The sequence below is a fragment of the Halichoeres trimaculatus genome, unplaced genomic scaffold, assembly GCF_033239565.1.
Source record: "Halichoeres trimaculatus isolate MK-OKI-2021-1 unplaced genomic scaffold, fHalTri1.1 fHalTri1_scaffold_18, whole genome shotgun sequence".
NCBI classification, from domain to species: Eukaryota; Metazoa; Chordata; class Actinopteri; order Labriformes; family Labridae; genus Halichoeres; species Halichoeres trimaculatus.
This window is the reverse complement of record NW_027437196.1, coordinates 744,348-752,315: the sequence shown is the minus strand read 5'-3', so window position 1 is coordinate 752,315 and position 7,968 is coordinate 744,348.

The following is a 7,968-nucleotide window of genomic DNA, read 5'->3' as shown; positions in this document are numbered from 1 at the left end:
TTTTTCAGTCATCCATCTATCATCTATTTTCTATCTTTTTTCTTCTTTTTCTCCATTGCCCCTCTTTCTTTCTTTCTTTCTATCTATCTGTCTATCTATCTATCTATCTATCTATCTATCTATCTATCTATCTATCTATCTATCTATCTATCTATCTATCTATCTATCTATCTTTATTTATTTCTTTTAAGGTTTACATTTCTTGAATTATTTAAATTTCTTTGTTTCCAACAGATGAAGAAAAAGTTGTAGGAAAATGATTAATTAATAATTATAATAATTAGATGAGTAATCCAGCAGACTGCCTCATCGTTAATAATCTGTAATAATCTATAATCTGTGATCAGTCCATCAGGGTTTGATCCTGAGACTGTCCCCCCCTCTGAGTGTCAGTGATGGACTCTGGGTTTAGGGTCTGCTCCAGGGACCAGGAGGATTAGATTAGACTGAGTGTGAGGGAAGGGGGTACCCTGAAGACCTGGGTCTGAGGTTCAGGGTCAGAGGGCTGAAACCTGACCCAGGTACAGGAACCTGAACATGGACCCAGAGCGTGGGACGCTGTGTTTCTCATTTTCAGGCGGCGATCGCAAGAGCAAAACACGTCTGAGGAAGAGGGCGCTTCTGCACATGCTCAGTCTCCACTAACAGCACGTCAGCGCCTGGAGGACTCATGATCTGGCCTCACACGTGTAAGTCTTCATCACAGGTTCACGTCGTGGGCTCGCCAACAGCTGAGAGCTCCTACAGCTCTGCTCAGACGTGAGCATCCATATTCATGTCCCCGTGTTCCTCCTCTTGTTTTCTGTTTGTCTTCACTGAACCAGCTCCCACAGGAGGGTCTGAAGAGCGTGCTCAGTAACCAGAATGTGGTCGTCAGAGACGCTGAGAGACGCTCAGACACACCTGAGCTCGAGCAGCTGAAGCACTGATCCATGTGACGCGTGTTTATCATCCTGTTATCCTCCTCCATCCATCACCTCTCCGTCCCTCCTCCATCCTGCAGCGTGTAAAGAACGGCCGCTGGTCGTCGCCTCCTCACTAACACCTCTGACCTTCCTGAGTCCGGCTCCTCCCTCCTCCTCGGCTCTGGCTCCTCCTGCGGTGTGTGACCCAGACTCTGTGAGACCTTCCTGCTGAAATAAAACCTGAGGTGTGCTGAAGAGTCTGTTTCCTGAGCGCGCTCCTCTTTGAGCCTCTGCTTTAGTTTCTCCTGTTGGTGGAAAACGAGAGTTTGACTCTGCTGCTCGTTAGGAGCCTCCAGCTGTGAGAGCCGCACAGACACAGGGACAGGAAGCTGCTGGACTCTGATGGATCCTGTGGGGACGCTGTGTCAGGCTGATGGGGTTTTTCCTCGCGGTGTGTGAGGCCTGTGGGCAGGTTGAAGCTCTGAAATAGCCTCAGCTCTCTCTGAACCTCGCACAGATCCTCGTGGTCTCTCTGCTGACGTCTCTGTGGGGTTTAGTCCACATGCTGAGCGCCTCTTTGTGGGAGCGTGTAAACAAAGGCCAACATGCAGATGGTTTGACACTAAACACGATGGACAGATGATGACTGTGTGGATGTTTTGTGCTTTAAGAGAGCAGGAGATCCATGAGGTGCAGAAAAAACCCTCTATTCATGACTCCAGTTTTTAGTTTTCTTTCAAAGAATAAAAAAAGTTTGGACATTTTTTTTAAATGTCTCAATTTTTGAAATATTTGCAAAAACTTAAATTCATTAAATTATAATTTATTTGAAGTTTTTGTATTTTTTTTAATTAAAAAATGAAAATGTATAAATTTTTGAAATTTAATTTTTTAAATATTTTTTTGATAAGAAATTTAACGTTTGCAAATTTTGGAAAAAAAAAATTGTTGCAATTTTTTTTTCCATGTATTTCTGAAATTTCTTTTTTTTATTATTAGTTTTTAATAAAAAATGTAATGTTTGCAAATTTTGTTAATTACAAAAAAAATAAAAATAAAATTTGTTGCAAAATTTTACCTTATATTTTTGGAATTTCTGAAATTACAATTTATTTATTTTTTTTTTATTTTTTTGGAAATTTTGGAAATTCTTCATAATCTTTGCACATTTTTGGAAAGTTTTTTGAAAGATTTTTCTTTCAACTTTTTAAATAATCAAATTTTAGCAAACATTAGAATTTTCAACATTTTTTAAATATTTTTGCAAAATGAATTAAAAATAAAAACTAAGACATCACATGGACTTTTAATCATTTAAAAAAAAATTAAGAGTAAAATGAAATTTTATCCACCTTTTTGTTTTTATGGTGAAGGTAAAGTAGGTTTTGTGGCTCCTGAATGACCTCTATCCTTCCTGTGACCCCATGAAAAGGAGTTACAGCATCATCATAAAACCCTGAGGACAGATCCAACCCTCAAAACCTGGTCTGGGTCTTTTGTCTGATTCTGTTTGAGGGATGCGGCGTCACGCTTCCTCACAGCCAAAGACGGCGCCCCAGACCTCCAGCCTCATCAAAACATTGAGAGAGGCCTGAAAATAACGGGTCACAGATGTCCCCCCATCTGATACAAACAGAGCCCAGAGGATCTGAGAGGATCTGGTCTGAGAGGATCTGATCTGAGAGGATCTGATCTGAGAGGATCTGATCTGAGAGGATCTGATCTGAGAGGAGGCTGCAGAAAGTGCCAGAGTGTGCAAAGCTGGTGGAGACAGAGGATGCCAAAGAGGATCTGAGAGAAAAAGAAAGAAAGAAAGAAAGAAAGAAAGAAAGAAAGAAAGGAAGACAGAAAGAGGCTAAAATGCTGCGATTCCTGAAATGATGATGAGTCTGCAGAAAGAGGAGGATTGTCTCTGTTGGAGCAGGACGCTGAGCTCAGATTTGTCAGGGAGAAATTTACAAACAACAGGAGAAATATGAGACAGAGGAAACATTCAGAGCTGAACATCAGGACAATCTGTGACGATTCAACCAGTCTCAGAGGAAACGGTCTGACAGCATCCAGAGGAGGACCAGAGGAGAACCAGAGGAGAACCAGAGGAGAACCAGAGGAGAACCAGGAGGTTCACTTTAAACCAACCATCACAGAGAGCTCCTAAAAGTCAGCTGTTCCTGTTAGGAGCACCAAAACATGAGGAGGAAACTCCTGCATGAGGAGGAGGTGAAGAGCATCAGGCTCCAGCTTCATGATCTCCTCCTCCTCCTCCTCCTCCTCCTCCTCCTCCTCCTCCTCTCCTCACCAAGGGTTAAACCAGGAGGTCCTGAGGGAGAGGAGCTGGAGCCATCTGTTGTCATCCCCAACAGCTGCTTCACTGACGTACACACACACACACACACACACACACACACACACACACACACACACACACACACACACACACACACACACACACACACACACACACACACACTCAGACACACACACACACACACACACACACACATACTCAGACACACACACACACACACACACACACACACACACACTCAGACACACACACACACACACACACACACACACACACACACACACACACACACACACACACACACACACACACACACACACACACACACACACACACACACACACACACACACACACACACACACACCAGGGGCATGGGTGATCCAGATGGCACAGCCTCACTGCCAAACACAGGAAGTTTGGGAAATGAACACACACACACACACACACACACACACACACACACACACACACACACACACACACACACACACACACACTCAGACAAACGTCATAAGGACGGACTCTGTCATGGCTGCTCCTCTTTCACGTCTGATTGTGCGGCCGCTTCATTACTTCCTTTAATTAAAAGTGAAGAAGGAGGCGCACAAGGAGCGCGGGCAGAGCACATCCTTCATCTGCTCACTCCTCCAGACTTCAGGAGGCGTCACGACCACGTCCACGTCCAGGAGAGGAAACAAACACGCCGGCGAGGAGCTGGCGCTCTCTAAAAAGGTGATTAATATTCAATCAGACACGCCGCGGCGCCATGATGAACGAGCGCTCATGGCGAAGGATAGGAAGACAAACACCAGAGCATCGCCAAGACGACAGCTGGAGGCGGGGACATCTATCACACCAAGGTTGCTACGACAACCTGTCGCGGGTTGTCGCCAGGCGACCGCTCAGCGCCCGCCTGACTCAGAGAGCGGCGGCCCCCAGCTCCACGGGGGCCAGAGCCCACTAATCACAGGGTGTGTGTGTGTGTGTGTGTGTGTGTGTGTGTGTGTGTGTGTGTGTGTGTGTGTGTGTGTGTGTGTGTGTGTGTGTGTGTGTCTAAGGCTCTGTCCTACAGCAGAAACTCTCTCCAGGACTTTTTGAAGAACCATGAACTTTTCAACTGAAGGAACAAGGCGCTGGCTCTAGTTCTTCAGGTACTTTACAGCGGTCCAGGAACTTTTGGGAGCAGAACCAATCAGATACGTTCAGCTTGCTGGCCCCGCCCCCTTCACCCTTTAACACCTGAGCCTTAAAGATGCCTGCCTGGACCTTTTTGCCTCTATGGACAATAAAACAGTCAAAAAAAGTCCTGTGAGTAAAGCTTTTTCGGGCCCTTTTTTCTGGAACACCAGGAACTTTAAATATCTGGGGTTATTTCTTATTTATGACACGTTGTACGAGAGTAAAACAGTTTAAACTAAAGAAAAACAAAAGAAAACAAAAATGGTGAATGTGGATCTTTTCTGAATTGACCCTGAACTAAGTTTAGATTCTAGTTCCTGCAGTGGAAAAGCACCTTTTGGTGTGATCTCTGCTGTACGGCCTTCATCTCTGTTCTTACTGCCCCCTGCTGGTCTGGAGGTGTCGTGAAGTCACTGGTCTGATCTGTGTTATCTTCACAGGACAAACAGGGTCAACAATGAGCCCAGAGTACCCTTTAGTTCTGTGTGTAAAAGTCAGACTTTAGTTTTTCTGGAGCGGCCCAACTAGGGCTGTGGATCAAAAACTGGTTCCTGTTGAGAATCAATAAGAAATGTTTCAATCCATGGATATCGTTAGCCTTTGTGCTTAACGATTCCCTTATCAATTCTTTACTTTGTGCTGGAGCCGCCGGGCCTTACGTCGACTAGTCTGCTGGAGCTAGCTTAGCTTAGCAGTTAGCTAACGTTTCCCAGGAAAACTCAGATTCAGGATTTTCAGCTTGAAGTTTTCCTGAAGAACTGACTTCATAAAGAAATGTTCATCACTCTCTCTCAGGAGATTCATATTCAGTACATTCAACATGGTATAAATCACCTTATTTACCAAAATAACAACACAGCACAAGCTTGATGCTAACGTATATGGGAAACTGCATTGATATGCTAGCAGTTAGCATACATCAGTATAACTTCAGCTTCAGAATAGAATTTCAGCTTTCATCACAGAAACATATCACATCAACTCTTTGTAAAAATACTGAGAATTTCAAATGCTAAAAGCTAACAGGCTAATGAAAGGCTAATGGCTGACGGAAAGGTTCCAAACAACTTAAACTATTGCTATAACCACTTTGAGACACTAGATGGCCTACTTGAATTATCAACGTCACATTGTGTGAAATTTTGACCTGTTTCTGTTTAATTAAGCCCAGAAATATCCAGACTCAGGGACCAATTACATTTTATTCACTTACTGTATAAACTCAATTAAATGTTGTTGACACAGAAAACCTGTAAAGCTAATTTTTGTACCAAGAAAATTCACAACAAGAAGTGATAAGGGAATCAATAAAGAATCAGATCCATAAGGGCATAAGTATTGACAAAATCTGATCAATTCCCATCCCTGAGCCCAACGATCTGTCCCAGAACCAGGAGCAGAACCAGACGGCGTCTCCATCAGGACGTCTGCATGTGGGTCATCCCCTGGTCTCGAACACACCTCGTTCATCGCCGTAATTAAAAGTCATTTTCATGTAAATCTGGTATGAAATGAGTTCATGGTTCCTCAGTCTCTGAGCGTCCCTGCTCCTCAACGATAAGACAACAGCAGCACCACCCGCTGCTCCTGCTCTGCTCCTCCCTGCTCGTTAGCTTCTGTCTCCTCAGGGGATGGAGGAGCCGTAAAGAGTGGAGCCTATAGGAGCAGAGGACGGTATGTCGGATGGTCGGTCACATGATCTGAGAGGAAAAACTAAACCCTCAGCTCCTGCTTTTGTCTGAAGATGCTTTTTTTAAAATTTGCATCTTTTTAACAGCAAAACAAAAGTGAAACCAGAGCAATCAAAGTCTGACCTCTGCGCTCAGAGTCTGCAGGACCGGATGTCCTGGACCCGGAGCAGGAGTGAAGTCGGGCTGCTCCAAAGTCGAGCAGGACGCAGAGGAAGTCGGTAAAGTTCGCTGTAATCCCTCTGTATTAACACCGAGGACGACTCTTTAATCTGATCCTGCAGACACAGAGCTGCCGGTGAATATCTGCTGACTGCGTCTTCCTCTGACCTCCTCCTCCTCCTCCTCCTCCTCCTCCTCCTCCTCCTCCTCCTCCTTGATGTGGATCCACCATCAGAGGTGAGACGTGGTGCTCTATCAAACACCTCCTCCTCCTGACGGCTTTTATTTGCACAAAATGTAAATCATGTGTTGGAATTTGCAGTTTTTGTGCTGATTTTTCAAACTCCAGGTTTGCTCTAAGAAATTAACTCCAGGATACATGTTTGATTTTGTTATTTTCAGCATTATTTCCTCAAAACAATCATTGAAACTTGGCAGAGCTCCTGACATCCTAACTCTTCAGAGTTCCTTGTGTTTTCAGGACTTCAATCTGCAGCGCTGACCACAACGACCTGCAGGGGGCGTGGCTCGTTATCTGAGCAGCTCACCTCCAGCAGGAGGAGATGATTGCGAAGCGTTTATCCTTCACATTGTGGCTCGATGACGTGAGCAGGAACATTTCTGTGAACGCGGCCTTTCAGCCGGACGCCGTCTTTGTCAGACCATGATTTCCTTTCCTCCGTCTCTGTGCCCTTTCCCCTCTTCTTTCACGTCTCTCAGATTAGAGAGGGAAAACTCAAAGATGGACCATCCTCCTCCTCCTCCTCCTCCTCCTCCTCGCCCTGAGGCCTCATTACGTCTGCTCCCAGTTTCCCAGCTCTGAACTCGAAGTGACAGAAGTAACACCTTATTTCAGAGGCGACGCGTCACGCTGAGCGAGCGTCTCAGCCTCTGACTCATTTCTGATGTCCAGTTCGTAGCCCGCAGCGTGTGAAGCTCTTGCAAATGAAGGCGCTGCTGTTTGTTTTAGGTGTTGGCTAAAAGCTGAACCTCTGTCCCTCCTCTCTCTGTCAGTGAAGGAGAAAATGTCTTACAGTCTCAGCCTGACGGACAGGAAAGTTCAGGCTCTGAAGTTTCTCCGTGGGGTGGACAGAAACAGACTTTTATCATCAGTGGAAACGGCGTTAACAAGCAGAGCTCCTTCATATTTTAAAGCACTTGAAGCGGGTTTGTTCTCCTCCATGTTGCTGCATCCTGATCAGGCTGGAGATCGATACAGCTCCAAACAAACCCAGTCAGGGAACAACACCCAGACTGTCTGTTCTGACGGAGCACATGATGAGAGCAAATTCACCGCTCCATGTTTTAAAGATGGCTGAGAGTCTGAGAGCAGGATGTTCAGACTGAACGTGTGCAGGTTAGCAAACCTCACACTCACATCAGTGAAGTTTTAGTCAGAGATGACGATAATGAAACGATGACGAGCTAAACGAGGCTCTTTGATGACTGCAGCATGATGAGACATCTGAGAGTTTTTGTTGATGAAAAAAGCTCAAAGTCTCCTTGTTTGGCCACGCCCACTACCCCCAACTCCACATGCAGCACATATTCATGAAACATTGATTGGACCAAACATCTGGTTCAGCTTTTGCATTAACAAGTCACATTTTTATGCTTTAACATCAAGAAATAATTTCTTATAACTAGTGCTGGGCAAGTTAACGCGTTAATTTCGCGTTACCCCGTCAATCTATTAACGCCGTTAAATATTGTATCGCACGTTA